Here is a 17,579-nt window from a genome sequence, read left to right on the forward strand (position 1 = left end):
GGGAAAAATATCATTTTTAGTCAGGCAGAGACTTGATGACATCAGTCGGACAAACCGAATAAGACGATCTGCATATCAGTTGACAGACGGACGATCTGATCCTCCAGCTGTCTTCTACGAGAGAACATACATCATCCGATAGGCCGACAGAGAATCAGCTGCCACTAATGAAAACAGGTCTTTCATCACTCTTCGGTTTTGAAGTGAAAATACAGAGACCGGAATTTATAAAGCATTAACTTGGCCTGGAGTGCTGTTCCCATGTTTATAATGGGAAAAGGAAAAAAACACCTCGCATCAAAGATGTACACAGATATTTCTGGCTGCATCTTTCCCTTCACTAAACAAGTGTGCTGTTTTTGATCTGCCCGTCATGTTTCAGTGTTTAAAAGTAGGTGCAAATTGCACTTGAGGGAAGTGGTGTGCAAATTATGGCCCGAGTGTAACGAATGGCTTAATCAGAGCTTACATTGAGAAGGCTGCAGACATCAGACGATTGCAAGGCTAATGCTGGGATCAGGCTGGAGAAATTCAGCCGCACAGTCATCGGTATCAAAACCCAAATCATATTAACCAAAGTGCCATAACGGGGAGCCGCTGAGACTGGTTCAGACACGCAGACACAAGCTGCAGAGGGCCAGTTTTACATATTCATACTATAATTTGTGTTTTCCAAATAATAGGTCAGAAAATAACATAAATCAGTTTAATCAATGAATTGTTGAGGCTAGGAAATGTTAGGAAATGGGTGGAAATGGCCATCACAAAACCCCAAAGCCGGCAGCATCTGAACATTGCTTGTTTTTTCTGAGCAACATATCAAAATTCTAAAATATAAAATTTACCAGAAGAGAAAAGCGTCAAAGCGATTGAATATACACTTGACACTTTATTAACACCCGTTTTAACATACTCTTATGTTTGTTTACCATATTTCATTGTACATTTTCATTCTTTCTATTATTGTATTATGTCTTGGACTATTGCACTGTGTTTATTGTCATGCACCATTCACCTAGCCAAATTCCTTGTATGTGTAACATACTTGGCAATACATAGTTTCTGATTCTGAAGTTTGATGATGAACTAATTATTATTACTAACTCTTAATGATAGCCTCTCTTGAAATTTTGAGTTATCTGTCAGACCTACAATTTTTAAGCACATTGCGAATGTAGGCAAAGAGTTTCCTCCTGAGTGAAAGTAATAGTGCAGATGGATCACGGCGTATTAATCTCCGGGGAGGATGTATCAGTAGGGAGCAGAACAGTGAGCAGATGATTGACGATTACACTTTGTCCTGCATGCAGACATGCAAGGAAAGTAATGATAAAACAGGCCTGAAACACAGATGCTCTTGCATACAATTCACTAATTGAACATGCTGCCGGACAGATCCGTAATCCTGCTGTTGTCCTGGTACTCGGTAGCGCTATAATATCACACATTCTTTCTGCTCTTCTGAAGCCTGAAAAGAGTTGTTTTGGCTGTAAAGTGCTTTTGATGTGATGTCCTGTGAGAAGAAAGCACACGGATAGATATATGGAAAATGTAAAATACACTTTCACCATCTCTGCTGGATACTGAACAGGCCTCACAACACAAGAAGAATCCTAATTCAAAAAATGCGTCTGAAGTCAGAATTGGACCGTACCCTCTGCAGGCACAGTCATAAACATCTCTATTTCACATTCTCTAAGATCTAGCTGTACTTGTTATGGAGGTAGTCCAGTTTATGCACTTGATTTCCTTTTGTGGAATAGTAATTCTGAGTAGTCAAGATTTACTTTAGATGTCATCTTGACTACTCAGAATTACTATTCCACAAAAGGAAATCAAGTGCAAATCCAGTAATCTATACAGATAAGTGTACTACACGGAATAAGTATTTGATAGTACTACAACTTACCTATTCCAATTTACTTAAGTTCAACAAGTACCTTTACTTTGTTTTTAAGGCAATCTTTTTTTTTTAAGTAAGTTTAACAAATTAGAATTTACAATGTAGCAAAAAATACATTTGTATGACTTAAACCTGATTTTGTGCGATTTGTGTTTGTATGCTCCCTCCCACAATGAGAAACTAGTTGTTGGCAGCAAGTAATACGATTATTTATCTTGGAGGTGCTGAATTAATACACGTGTAGCCCAAATGGACAAAAACACAAAATGGTAATATAGATGGACCATTACAGTGAGACCACCCTGAATGGCGTCTTCAAAATGTGCTGCGTCTGAAAATCCAGGTGCTTGTCAGTCAGGTTAAATGTAGGGGCACAAATAGGAGGGAAGAGACATTATGTAACCAGATGAGCATCTGGACACTTTCTTTCTAATTGGAATGATTACTAATGCAAGGGGCCAGGAGGCCAGCTGAGGCCTGCCGTTGCCCTTGTGCTGTCTCCTGTGGGAGCCAAACTGTCCCGTAAAGCTGAGGGCCAAATCAATGGCTCTGATTTGGCCTGCAGCTGGGTCTTCTCGACAAACATTATCTCGCCCACCACAGGACATCCCGGGCTGCCTTATTGAAATAAATGACGGTTCACATTAACAGCTGCAAGGTGCACATGAGAGGAGAAAGCCATGCATCTAAATCTGACATGGACACATGGTAGATATATAATAGCATTAGCTGTCAATTACCGTTTGATGATGATCCATGAGCTAACGTTTAGCAGTTTGACCTGTTTTGATCAGGGCCATCTTCAGTCATCATCTTCTTCCTCTCTTTCTCCTTCTTCATCTCTCGATCACATAGATTCATATGAGAGTTTATCCTTGAGGTTGTCCGAACGTTAAATTATTTGACATACAGTACAGCACAAACACTGTTGACAGTTCTTGTTTCGTAGCCAACTTGCAGTTGTTAACCACTCACACTTGTCCTGTTGAACAGTAATTTCACTTTTGGCCTCTAAACCGTATTTATTACCTTTGTGATTGAGAGTGAGAGCGTGTTCCGTTTGTTTCATTACTGTTTAAGAGCATAATGTATCCCATAAAGCATTGCAACTCTTATTCTCTCAGCAGTCAACACTCTAATATTTAGTGCAGAGAGAACCAAGACGCTGCATTGGTAGCACGTTGAGCCAAAAAGTTCACGGTCAGATACACCACACCATGCGTAGCCTTGGTGACTGTTTTGATATTGATCCTCATTGCAAAACGGATGCTAAGCTCTCCAGAACCCTGAAGTTGACGCATGTAATTCTCACTGCTCAGACTCAACAGACCTATGTATCTTTTAACGCTTGGCTAGTCTACATTGGTATTGATCACTAATGTGTCACTTTGCTCCCCCACAGTGGTGGCAGCGAATGAAAAAGCATTTTTGATTGTTTGATCAAAACAAAAGCTTTGTGTCAGACAGTCAATATTACCATGCATGTACAATATGATCATGGCTGCCATGACCACTGTCTGCGGCGCCATTCTCTAAACAAGCTAACTGCATCAAACAAAGGCAGGCGCGAGTAAACCTTGGTGCTGATTCTCAAACCAGTGCCAACAGACAAGTAATAGAAGACAGAAAGTGTGTTTCTTCTCTCTCAGTCTAGGAGGTGTAATCCACAGTGACAGTCTTTGTTGAGGTTGCCAAAAGCAATTTGTTGAACATATTTGCTCTCTGATAAATTTGGAAATGAAACGCAAACAGAGTAATGTTTCAAATTACTGCTTGATTACCCGAATGTGATCTCTCTGTGTCGAACAGATCGCTGATACACAACAAATCAAATATGTAGTTACATGACGCTTTGGTTTTTGGTATGTTTGCTCTGGAACATGGTTACATAATGTGATTAATACCAACACACCAGCAAAACAATGTTCTGTCAACTAAGGGAAATAGTGTGGCATCCTAAGGGAGGAGGTTTTTATTTGACGATGGAAATGTCCTGTTGCTCTGGCAAAGTCAGACATTATAGCCTTCCTTTCCATTGCAGTGTGTTGATGTTTGTGTTTTAAACGCTCTTGGCCCTCTGTGTTTTTCATCAATGTTACGCAGTTCCAAATGTTGCTGCTAAAATTGAATACTGGACCTTTTATGTATTCAATCTGCGTCTAGATATATAGAGGAAGATTCAGCTCTACTTCCCATTTAAAGAAAATAGACGGAGTGACTTTTCTTGTCCTCTTCTCTATTTCATTTTCCTTCTCTCCTTCATCCTCCCTCTTTTCCCTCAGGGATTGTTGTCTGAATGTGATGTGGTTTGAATTCTCTTGTTTCCTCTCTCTGAATGCCAACTTCAGGTGTTTCCTTTCTGCTCATGCTTTTGTGTTTTCTGCATTCTTTTAATTAAAAATCCTGTTTGTGTTGCTCCTCACTCTTCAGCTTGTTTACGGCCTTTCTGTTCAATCCTTTTTTCTCTGTGACTTGTTTAAAATGTAGTCAGTGTGGGTGGACGGATGTATTTTTCTTTCATCTCAAGACGCATGCTTCTCTGCAGTATGTTAGTTGAGCTTTGGTGTATCTAACAAGATCCTGTGACATTCTCCTCCGTAATGTGGCAGCAGAATTTACCACAATTTGGAGTGCTGCCATGGGCTTATCAGTTGACACAGTTTATTTTTATCACTCTCTGAGTCTTACTCCGCTTCTCCCGGACTTGCCCTCTCCCCCAACTCTGCAATTTGTGGCCGCTGAGGAGGTGACAGGATTGTTCCAGGTCAGCCATGGAGCTTTGACCTCTACGCCTCCTTGCCTCTTATCCAGAAAATGGCACACTCGCTTGGCTGAGCCAGCTTGATTTCACCTCAGAGCCTTAGCCTTTAGTCATGCTCTGATAAGTGATTGACTAAAATGGCGGGCTGTCACAACAAAGCTGGGCACTACACTCACAGACTCCACACATCCTGGTTACCTGCTGATGCTTGGTCGGCAAAATCGATTCAGCAGTGGATCTTGGATTGTGAACAGAGAGTGTGGAATGTGTTTGTTATGGTAAAACATAATCACCTTTATTAGTAGGTACCGCTTTTTCTCAGGCTACTTGCGGATACAGAGTACCGATACGAGTACTTAATAATACCATTACAGAGCTAACAATGACTTTGAAAAGGTTTTATTTTCATCAGATGTTCCTCACTTTCTGACTGCAACTGTTGTTGTCACTAGCTTCAGACACGGGAGCTTGCCTTTAGTCTAGAGGAGTTGTAGCATTTACGAATAAACTGTACACGCACTGCACTGCTACGTTCACAGCTCATTGCATTACACTGCCCACTGCCAGGCAGACACACAGCTGACAACTTCGCAGCTTCATTAAGTGTCCTGGATGTAGCCACTTTCTCCACCACATTGATGTATGCAGTGGTATTGGGTGAGGTTACATTGGAGCAGTTTTAAGATTACAAGTACATGAATACAGTATCACACCGATCCCTGATACCTGCTAAACATCAGCCTTTTAGCTTTGTCATTGTGACCATATTAGCATGCAGACGTTAGCATTTAGCACAAAGCCCTGCTGTGTTTCACAGAGCCGCCGAGTCGTAGCAGTAGACTCTTAATGTTGTTTGCATGAACGTGAACAATGATCACCCTTATGTCCTTGTTCTTGTCACAGAACGACATGCCTTTGTGTCCTCCTTTATACTAGTCAGCACTCTGTATCTCTACCATCCCAAATCCTACAACTGATCAGTGTCAAGATAACCTGGTTTAATTGTAGTGCCATAATTCTTACAGTTTTATTTTGTAAAGAGAATGATCAGAGGTCTTTTTGCTGAAATTAGTTTTTTTTCCTTTTTTTTTTGCAACTGCTTGGCCCCAATTTAGGATGAACGACTTTTTGTAACCACTTGTTTCTACAATGGGAATTCATTGTTGCCTTTCAGATTTTATTGCTGGAGACAAAATTAGTCATTTGGCCTGTGATGTTGGATCTTGAGGCTTAAAAGATAAGAGGCCCCTATTTGCTCCTATGATACACCGGCTTTAAAGCCGATGCACAGTACATAGAGCTTCATTCATCAAATCATCTGTCCCCATACACCCTCTGTCTCCCTCTTTTTCTGAAAAGGTGTCAGCTGGCACCAATGTAATTAGAATCTACTCACAAGGCGTCAGATTGACTTTCGACAGGCTCAGTCAGGCTCTCATGTTAAGTCTTTAAAGCTTCACAAAAGGAGTAATCTTTCATACACTTGTCTACACGATGAAATGGTGATGCTTCGGCTCTAAAAAGTCAATTTTGTCGGTAAATCTCCCACAAATTTCACTCATGAATTCAATGGCGTGGCACTTACATCGCCTCGATCAGAAGCGCTCATGTTATTGACAGAGTTAGTAGGATAATCATTAGCTGGCACAGGATTGTGTCAATGTAGATCAGTGATTTAAGTGTTGTTATGCACGCTGTCATCCTTTGGCAGCTACTGTGGAAGTAGTCTGGTCTGCCGATATTTTTTATTTGGCTGCCTTCATTCATTTGATTTGAGCTAATTGCAGTTTTTGCACGGCTTTTTGGGTAAGAAGTGAGAGGAGAAGCTATCATTCTCTAATTTGTACGGTCTGACACGAAAATTGCACAGGCCGGATGAGGACAGACTGTTCTTGTTTACAGAGTGAGGACATGGCAGTAATAAGAGACTGGTGGACAGCAGGGACAGGAGACGATCAATTGAAACAGAGTCAGAGGACGGATAAGAGATATGAGTAGAACTCAAGATCGAAGTCAGACGGACAGACAAAAAAAGAGGAACGAAATTATTGCTGCATAAGGAAGTTATTGGAAGATGTAATACATCCCAAACTTTACCAGCCACAGTACAGGTGATGCACTTTGCCTTTCTGGGTTACTTTGGTAATCTTTTTTGTGCATATTCTGGCCAAATATACACCCTCAAGGTAAGAGCCTAACAATTAGTTGATTGGGTCATCGTCTCTTTGAAATTGTTACTTTTTGAAGTTTTACAGACTAAACGATTTATTGAGCAAATAATCATCTGATTAATCGATAATGAACATCATCGATAGTTGCAGCCTTACATGAGATGTCATGTCAAGAAAAACATTTCATAAAACAGCGAAACATGTTTAATTCGGCAATTTCTCTATGTGAAACATTCACTGAAGTAGACCACAATGTCCCCTGACAGTAGCCTCAGTAGTCCAGAATGCATTGCAGCTTGTGTTTATTGTTGTTCGCTCATGGTTTGTCTGGACACTCTTGTTTTCTTTTCCGTTGCTTTAACTAGTATTGTTGCTGCAAGATAAAGGCTAATGCAGTCAGGTACGGGAAGTCTGCAAAGTTCAGCACGAAGGCAGCACAATAGCTCCACTGATAGGGTATTCATTTTTTTATATGAAGGTGATGAGCTCATCTGAGCTTTGCCTGCTCTGAATCGCCTATTGAACTGGTATGAAAGCCCTTCATTAATCCACAGCTCTAAAGTAAACGCTGCTGTCTTGCCTCTAAGGAGCGGCACCTATTGAACATTAGCATTACTCCATTTACAAATATGGAAAATGGAGGAAATTCATTGTCAGCGTAATAGTTTGCAGCACAAGTTCCAGTTAATTTATTTAAATACCTGCTCATCGCAAATTTGTCTGAAATGACTTGACAGATAATAGAGAGGAGTGTATCCAGATCAAACTAATTTACAATCAGTCATAGGATGAAATGAAGCAGTATATGTCACACAGAAAACATAACACAAGAAAGCAATCAAGTACAAGACACACAGCAAGATATCACCTATTATCCCCACCCTAGTCTCTCTCCAACAGCATAAGACAAGAAAAAAAACTGCTCACGAACACCTTATGTAGACACTATAAATAGACATAAATGTCAAGAAAATTGAGCTGAACTCCATCAATGCCTGCTCCTTCTTTACTGAAGCGCGGAGAACATGCAAGGAAAGTTAGAGGGACAGCCAATGACAACTTCTCCACTGGCAAGGTAAACTGACAGGAAAAAAAACAGACAAGGAACCCTTGTCTGCCGCAAAATGCTGACTTGTTGGATGAGTATCCTTGAAGTGAAGGAGAGCCCCGAGTGACCGAGAGCGACTCACATGGGAGATCTAAAGCGAGAAAGGTTGAGAGACAGCGAGAGGCATGGTTAAAAGAGATCGAGACATCTGAAGAGGAAGAGAGGCAAAGTGACAAAGTAACGGAGAGTATGACGGACCTAAAAAGGGAGTGCCTCAGGGCCTGCAAACCTACTGCAGAGGGAGTAATGTTGCCAGGTCAAACCCTCGGCTTGTTTACAAAGCGACACACAGCTGTTTCCACTTTTGCGGGCCGCCTTTGCCATGCCGTGCCTTTCAGGCCATGCCAGGGCACGAAATAAACTCTGCAACTACAGTACCCAAAATGCAACTACAGGGGCGGACCTGAGGGAGTGTTGAATACAGTGAGCCTGCGATGAAAAGAGACGGGACGTTTTTGTTTCTGTTCAAGTGAATTTCAGATGGAGAATGCACGTACGAACAGGATGGGTTCCCAGAGTTCAAAGATGACAATGTGAAGGTTGGAGAAGAGGAGAGATGGCTCTGCCTTATTCACTGGACATATTTAGGGTCACTAAGGACACAGCTGTAGCTCGGGTAAAAACTGACTTTTGTTGCTAAATGAGGACGAGGAAGTGATTTGCCTGTTGTGTAACCTTGAACAAACATGTCCCAGTCAGCATCTCGAGGTTGCAGTGAGGGTGAACTCTTCTGTCTGAGTCAGAACATGGAGTGCTTCAGCACGCTGTACTCGACACAGGAGGCCTTTTCATTCATAACAATACCAAACGCACTGTCCACCACGTAGTCTGTGAAAGTAAGACTGGTCTCTTCGGCAATGCAGCAGTGTGGTATCCATTACAAGAAGCTGTTTTTAACTGAGCGGGACCCCTTAATTTAGCCGAGACGCAACTGTGGGTGACCTGTGACCGGACTGCAGGATGGGCCGCTCCACTGTGGCTATTCTGGATATAGGACACAACCAACTCCACTCGGTCAGCTTCCTTTCCCTTATGTCATACTACTCACTCTGCAGACAGTTGTTTGCATATAAGTATAGTATGGTGTATTTAATATTATTTGGAGGTTTTCTTTTCTTAGTTTCCTTTCCAGCTCAACTACAACTATATTTAAAACCTCAAATGTTCCAGCTAATATTAAATGTGAGGTTTTATACCAATCAGTCAAACAGCACGGCCTATTTTCCACCAATGTCTAACAATCAGAAAATGAATCAATGGTTATGATGATTGCCAATTAATCCAACCATTATGAATTGATTATCTAGTCAAGAAAATGTCATTACCGGCCAATTTATTCGGTACAATTCCACTGTCATTCAAAGCTCATGTTACACTTCTTCAGCAGCAGGAGATTCCGAGTGAAACGGACAAGCCACCGGTGGTTAGTGGCGAGGCAGCCACGAGCGTCTCTGTCAGTTACATGTCCGCCGTGGTGGAAATGAGACAAATAATTGGCAGGACAAGGCAACAGCTTGACAAGGACAGTTGCAGAATAGCGTGGGGGCAAATATAGCGGTAGAGCAACTTGGCAGGGTCAAAAGCCTGGCGGTGTCAAGGTTCAAAGAGCACCAGCCTCTGCCAGGTCTATCTCCTGCCGTTGTTGGCAGTGTTTACTAACACAGCACCTCTCGCCGGTGGCAGGCAGACAGAAATGTCAACGCCCAGGATCCGCAAACACTTAGAAACTCTCCCCGCTTCTTTTGCCTAGCAACACATTGCAGTGACAGCTTACATCACCACGCTTCCTCTGCTACAAGCCTCTCAGCAGCTATCTGTAAATGTCAAAAGGCAAAGCGTGGAATAAGAAAAAGTGTCAAGAAATGCTGAAAACACATAGGTTCACCGTTCTGTGATCTTCTTTTTTTTTGTCAGCGGGAAACCTGACGTGAATTCTTGTAAGTGAATGGTTAAGTTATATCTGTCATATAATTATCTTTTAGTGTGTGTGATGGCTACACACGCACCAAGCCAACCTGCATGGATGTCTTTATGTGATGTGAGCCCTCGTGCCAGACCTTTAATAATCTGATTTATTCACTTCCATGCAGCGCTCATACATTTCACAGTCTTTGTCTCTTTTAAATGACCATCGGCATCATGCGTCTTTAGAGACATGTATTTATTATAGGAATGGAGCTGTGTGTCTTTTATTCCATAAGTGAGGCAAGAAGGAGCCTAATTATCCCTCTTCAGGCTCTACATCTGCTCCTCTTCACTGTAAATTCACCTATCACAATGTAATGTACACAAGGATTGTGATATTCACTTAGCAGTGAAGGTGTATTTTGTTCACAGTCATTATCTAATTTTCCATAGTTATGTTTGCCTTTCTAAAACAGTGTTCTGGTTCAGATAGCAGCATGAACCACCTGCTTTCTTTCTCCCCTTTTCCAAGACTCCCAGATGGCATGATTGATGTCAATGTCACTGTATTAGGTCTGGCAAGTTTAACAGGCATACCCACGAAGTAGCAGACACACAGAGACGTCAAGCACACAGTGTGAACAGCTATTCAATGGTACATGGTTGCGTCTCGGTGTGGTGATGTCAAATCTGCAATCTGGAGTCTATGTGGCTATTGCAGTACAGTAGAGGACTGCAGTACATTGTATGGGATGTTTAGTACGAGTGTTAGCGCAGAGGAACACGCGCTAATGTAATCTTTTTGCAGTTCCTCTCAATATGGTCCTGCACGTGATGAAAGATATAAATCACAGAGTCACATATGATTTTCTTGTTTTGCCAGAAATCAGACAAAACTGAACAACTTCGCTGGCTATTTTGAGGCTGTAATTACAATTTGCTTCAAATAATTAATTTGGACATACAAAACAATAATATGAATATATCAGAACGACACGATTCCACTGACTGTTGACAAGAGATAATATTCAATCATCCCCCCAGCCCTAGTATCTATGACAACTCTGTGTTGATTTTAATTCTTAAAATGTTTGCTCTAATCGCACAGCTGCTAACTGTTGTGACAGCAAATGTCAAGTGTTTGCACTGTGATCAAACCCCTTTTCATGGTTCAGACGGTTTCTCCCTCAGACTGCTACATTCGCCTTTTAAACTGGCTCTGGTGATGTCACCTCTGAAATGTTGCGTGAACAAGATGATCCGCTTTGTGCGCCGTGGCATGAATCACTGCTTGCCTTTTTAAAACCACAGACGTAGATAAGAAGCTCGCCTGATTTGACTTGAAAATGTCAGATATTTCTGTCCTGCTGAGGGTTGGGATCTCTTCAACAAAAGGCCCGAGTCCTACAGCCATCGTCAGTTCCTACAAAGATAAGTCCGGATAGTTGCATGCATAAAAGGCTACTGTATAAATGTATATCCCCTCTGGATGCCATTACTCCATCAACGCTGGTACAAAGATATAAGCGTAGTGCTGTTAGGGTTATACGGGGACGGTGGATGTTCCAGAGTTTAGGGTTAATGCCCGCTCTTGTTGTACATTCGTCTTGCTGGAAGGAAACGGTTTACAGCCACTGAGTTTTCCACTCCGTTCTCTCATGGCACATTGACTAATGTGACCGCTCCAGTGCCAACCCTCAACCAATATGTCTCTCAGGAGCTTGTTAGCCATGGACCTGCAGTGACCCAGACGCCTGCGCCTGTTTCCTTTTAAGCTGAAAGAGTAACTCATTTTCTTTTTTTTTCTTCCTAACTGCCTTTTCTAGATGTGAGAACCCAACTTGAGGTGACCACCTGTTGACCTCTTGGTTGCTTTTGCACATACACAAATAAATAATGTTGCAATTGATGGAGGTGAACAGTGAGTGTTGGTTTTGACTGAAAATAGTTTCTGGAATAACGAATAGTCAGAAATAACTTTTTCTGCCTCACAGCGGAAACTTTTCAACGAAAATCAACGATACTATTTTTCAGATCAGTCTCAATATTAATGAATGCATACAGAAGGATTCTCAAATGTGTTTTGTCTCCACAAATGTTTTTCAATGCCAACAAAAATAGTTATCATTATATATGAATGAAAAAACGAATCCACAGATAAATAATAAGATTCTCTAGTATATTGTTGACGCACACACAGACATTTCATGTTTTAAATAAGGTAATAAAAATCCACGAATTAATTTATTCAAACAGTTTTCGCGATTTTAATTAAAATCATATTTGAACATTGTTACATTTATATACAAACGGTTCAACCTGCATTTACAAACTGCTTGTCATGTGTGAACTTCTACATTTGTGTGCGGGTTTTTCAACAGGGAATTATCTCGCCGATCAGACGTCACCTTCATTTCACTGCATTTTCACATGAGGGTGTACTAATGCACCATACTCGGGTAAGGAACGGGGTGGAACAGATTCTCCTGGAAAGTCAGGCAGCTAGCTTTGGCGAAGTGGTCCAACATTTGACTTGCGCACCCCAGCGGAAAAAAAAACGTGAGCAGGTAAGATCATAAAGATCCCCAAAATAATAAAGACAAAGGGATGCAGCAACTGGGTGGAAGATTAAATCCACAAGTCGTTTCTGGGAGATTTCTTTGCTGTGCATGGCATGTATCATATCCTCGTGAGGGCGCGCGCTACAGATAATTAATAATAAATGATTGAAAATCATTTTTATGGAGAGAGTCATTTATATAAGTCACAAAATACTTTTTTTGAGTATTTCTGTGTGCAAACACTAATATTGAGACTGATCTGACTCCATCAGCACACTGTGTGTGGATCGATCCTTCATGCACGAGAACGCTCTGAACCTCAGAAGCTGATTGGTGCTGACTGTTGCCCGTCGCAGCTCGCTGTCCCCTGCTGAGACCCCTCCTCCAGTCCCCTCCTTTCCCCATTAGCCGATCGATAAAGCTCTAAAGCACACCTGAATGGTTGCCACCTTAATGCTGCTGCTGAGTGCGTTGGTGGAATGATGAAGAGGGTTTGTTGGGCTTTATAGAACCTAATAGCCGTTACAGGAGCATCTGGAGATGCTGTGTGGTTATGGCCAAACTTTTGAGCAGGCTGGAGTCATTTTGTGTGTGTGTGTGTGTATGTATGTATGTGTGTGTGTGAAAACAGATTTAGGCTGCCAAATTACAACAAAATCATTCATAATATTCATCTCTCTTAAATGTTTTACGTCAAGTCAGTCCACATGGATAACGTACACGGGGCTGATGGGACGTACCATCTTTTTGTGTCCGTGCCTTTGGGGCTTGTTGATGGAAATATAAGGATTCAGTGGGAATACTATCTTTGCGTTTAATGTGTTTTTTTACCCCCATAAGATGAATGAAAAATATGGGAAAATTGTATTGACAACTAAAATATATAAATACATTTATATAAAGTCAATTACAAGCTACTAGGAGGGATTTTGAATTTGTTGATTTTGGCAGTTGCTGTGGACAAAAGCGGTAGTATTTCAGAGAGCCAGATTCCCTTTTAGAAAACCTCTCATTTAACTTCAGCAGGGTCTGACAGTCTGCCCGTGCCCTGCGTTGGTTCTGGTTCCGCCGTGCGTCCCTTCCCTCCAGCGGGCCCAGCGATATGGCCTGAGTCTGGGCCTGGCGGGAGGAGAAGGCGCTGCTGCTGGTCGCGGAGCTCTCCACCTCCCACCAGAGCTCCAACTGCAGGTCAAAGGGGGCAGCCGGAGGCCCCTGCTGGAGTCTGAGCTGAAGGAGTTTCTGGCGAACCTGCATGATTTTATCTGGTTCTGGAATCCGACCCGGTGGCACCAATGATGAGCATTTTGAATCACTATATCTAGAAACAGCCCATCTTCTGGCTGATGGTGTCTTTAGTTATGTAGGTCATGTAGAGGCATCCGTATTAAATTGAAATGGTTTCATACAGTTAGAAGTTCCTCATAGTAACTTTAGATATGGATAAATGAAATTGCATGACCTGATTTATTATGCAGGTCTCTATTCAAATTGATTTGATCCATATAAAGTTGTTAAGCCCTCTTGTTCTTTCCTAGCCTCCCCCTGCTTCCCACTCGCACACTTACCCACCCCTACAAGCATCTGGGATTTGTCTAATGCTTCCTCAGCTATCAGCTATTGGATGTTCAACCACTCCGCTGAACCAGCAAGGGGTTAAGCGGCTTGTTGAACACAACCTCAGCTGTAGCTGTTGATGGAGGAGGAACTTGTTCGCTTTCCCCGCGCACATTTCCCAAACCGGTCTGGGATCTGAACCTCTTGACCTGCCCTCGTCTCAGCTGCCACCACGTGGGCCCGGCGGCAGTTCTTTTACATTTCTGGATATTTCATCTCACTGCATGGAATCACACAGCTGAGCGAGGTCAAATGGACATGTTACTGTATGTTATGTTACGTAAGATCAGAGATCGAGAGCATTTAATTTGCCTCTCAACGGCTTTGAACATCTCGACAGTGAGCCGGCGCCTCATAGCTAACGGTGCTAACAGTGCAAACTACGGCGAAAGTGCTGACTGAGCTAAATGTGTTTATCTGAAGAGGGACGGCATTATCAGCCGTACCGCTGTGAGCCAGCCAGTGGGGCATGCTCACGTGCACTCACATGCACTAAAAGCATGCACGGCCGGCCCGGCTATGTCAATAAAAAACAGTGTGTTTGAGCATTTCCCAGCCCAACCCGGGCTCCTCTTATGCGCCTGACTCTTGTTAGAGACACTCAATGAGACGTGTTTAGTAATGTGACGTGGGAGATTTAGAATGATTTAATAAATATTGTAAGAAAACATTGTCAACACCAGCCAGTATGTCTTTGATTATAGAACATTTTAGAAGATTTAAAGATTTTAAAAGAGATTTAAAGATATGGTGAGATGTAATTCCAAGTTATTATTCATGAATTAATCAGCATCATCTGCAAGGCGTGCAAAAATGGATGTTGTGCTTATTAATATGGTCGCTTCGAGCATCTAGTTTGTTGGGGTTCACTTTTTGGTTCACCATTTAGAGACCAAAGCAGTTATACAACAAATAGTATAAACCACTTTGAATGTTTACTGCTGCACTGTATGAAAATGTATAACATGGCTAGCGAGAGATGGAAACTAGAAACGTTCCATATCTTATGTCCTCCAGAACTCTGAGGAAATACCACGATCATCATTTGGTATTCATGATGCAGGATTTTCCCCAGTCGACGACTGAAGTGCTGAGTTGTGGAACGATTCTTGCTTGATGTGTCACATGCCTCAGAGCCCACCGAAGTTTCTGTCTGACAGTCGGTTGGCCTTGAAGTGGTTGGTAAGCGACGCTTTACTGGCAATTTGTTTTGCAGTCTGAGGCGTTGAATAAGTAGCGTAGCACTGGGCGCTGTCATGCTCCGCGAGCCGCGTGGAACTTTGGTAACATGTTTGATTTGTTGTATCTGCACGGCTCTGTTCTCTCCGGAGGAGGAGTGCGTGCGTCCTTCCTTCTGAGACCAACTTGGATGCGCATCTTGACATTGAATCCATTTATGATCCCAAGAAATCTTTTTTTAAGCAGAAACGATTTGATTCAGAATGCTTCGGTGCTCTGCAGTGTGGAGCGTTACTGAAAAGCTTTCACCATATTTCCGCTATCGGTTGCAAAAAAGAACGAGGTCAAAGTGAACTCATTGGTTTTAGTCCATGCAGAGTTGTTGATGAGTGGAGACAAACATTTGGGATACATCTTTACATTGCTTACGTCTTTGTCAGGTTTTCCAACTCGAGTGGATCTGGAGTTGTCAGACATTTTCTGAACAACAGGCGCATGGAGCAGCAGAGGGCATTCAACTCTCTGTTCTGAGAACATGGTGCTGTTGCATGTTTAGGTGTCAGCTCTTCAGACACAGACAAGCATGCATAAACATAGCGTTAGCTTGGCCCCAGCTGTTTGTAATTGATGCAGCCATATCCCTCCCATTAAGCCCCATCGCTCTTCACTGCAATACCACATGCAGTATAAACACAGCATCATCACTCTGTTGCACAGTGTGGTTTCCCTGGTGACCAGACTAGTGTACATATTTAGAAGTTACACCTAAAATACACACTAATCAAAGTAAAGCCTATAGAGATTCACATACAGTAACATGACATAAATACACACACTTCTTGCGCTGGCTGCTTCCCTCTATCGTCACTCCATCTCTCTCTTCCTTTCATCCACTGCTTGTCAGTTTTCTCACATTCTCTTATAATTGGGACCATTTGTAGCTGCTTCCGGGCAACACGGTGGAACATCTATCACACGATGTGTGTGCCAGAAACATCAACACAGACACTCAGGTATAATGCTCCCTGAATGGGCAGACTCTTCCTGTGTGGACTTCTGCCGCCTTAATTGAGAAGACAATTCACGAGTGCGTACCGCTGTTTTTACTCACAGCAATAATGGATTCGCCCAAATCCCTCTTGATCAGTTCTCGTTCTGAGCCCAAGTCTTTTTCTTGTTGCTGCTGTTTGATGCTTCATTTTTTTCATTGTTTCATTCAATTTGTGTCTCTTTTCTTGTTGCAGGAACGTGAGCAGACCTCTGAACTACTAATAATAAGCTAAATATCTTCATGCACTGCTCAAATATTATGAAACAAATAATATTATAGAAAAGAAACAAACATTAGAACAACAATAACTTAATTTGACTTAAACTAACAATAACAAAATGTAAGTGTAACATTTCGAAATGTGCATGAATGGTAAACCAACATTCATACAAATGCAGTGTTTAGCCCAATTTAAAACTCCTCATTGGATCTATCGATTTAAACTTAAACTGCATGGAGGAAGAAAAACACGTGAACTACACGCAGCCTATAAAACTCACTTTCAAACCACATTCTACAGCTGCACCACAGTCCTGCTCACACAGAAATATTAACATATAATCTCGAGTATTATAGGAATTATGTTCCATCACTGACAGCTGACATCAACTGTGTGCACAGAGTCACATCGTTATATATTTATTTAAAAAATGAGGACATCGGGGTGACTTGACTCTGTGTAATATTTGAACGTGAGGACAAAAAACGATTCAGAGTTTCCTGAGTAACAAACTAATATCTGACCAGGAGGACTTACATGCAGACAGTAAACCTCCGCTGATGAATGCGCTGCGATACACACTTTGAAACGGTCTGAAGGAATGAGGAAATGAAACGGCGTGTCTGGCTCTGTAAGAGGGAGGAGACGGAGAGAATCTCAGGGTTTGCTTATAAGAAAACCTACTTACGTAGGTTAGGTTCACAGAGTCAGTTACCATGGTAACAGATCCAGAGTTTAAATGACCTCATTGAGGTTTAACCTGATTTCTGAAACCAACGGTCCAAATATAAAGTGAGCGCTCTGAGCAGGCAGGACCAATGTCAACACACGGACATCGCCATGATGCTTTGCAAGTTCATTCATTTTCAGACCTTTTGATTTTAGTCATTTAGATTAGAAAAAAAAAAAATCCAACATATTGCAACCAAGAGTAAGCTTATGGACAGGTTTTGAAGTTTGATGCTACTAACCAATTCCTGAAAACAAAGTTCAGGCCGACCTTGCTGCCACTTACATTTCCTCTGATGTAACAGAGTGTTTTCTCCAAGCGCCACAGTCAATTCGGAGATGAGGGGCCACTAATGGACACTGTGTGGCATGCTGGA

General features: G+C 42.0%; 1 protein-coding gene across 5 annotated transcripts in view; it reads left to right on the forward strand.

Annotated features, from left to right (window-relative positions):
• The window catches only part of kazna (kazrin, periplakin interacting protein a), a 140,538-nt gene that overhangs the window by 59,481 nt on the left and 63,478 nt on the right, over nt 1–17,579 (forward strand). The gene's annotated exons all lie outside the window — the stretch shown is intronic.

Source organism: Pholis gunnellus, assembly GCF_910591455.1.
Source record: "Pholis gunnellus genome assembly, chromosome: 2".
Classification (NCBI taxonomy): Eukaryota; Metazoa; Chordata; class Actinopteri; order Perciformes; family Pholidae; genus Pholis; species Pholis gunnellus.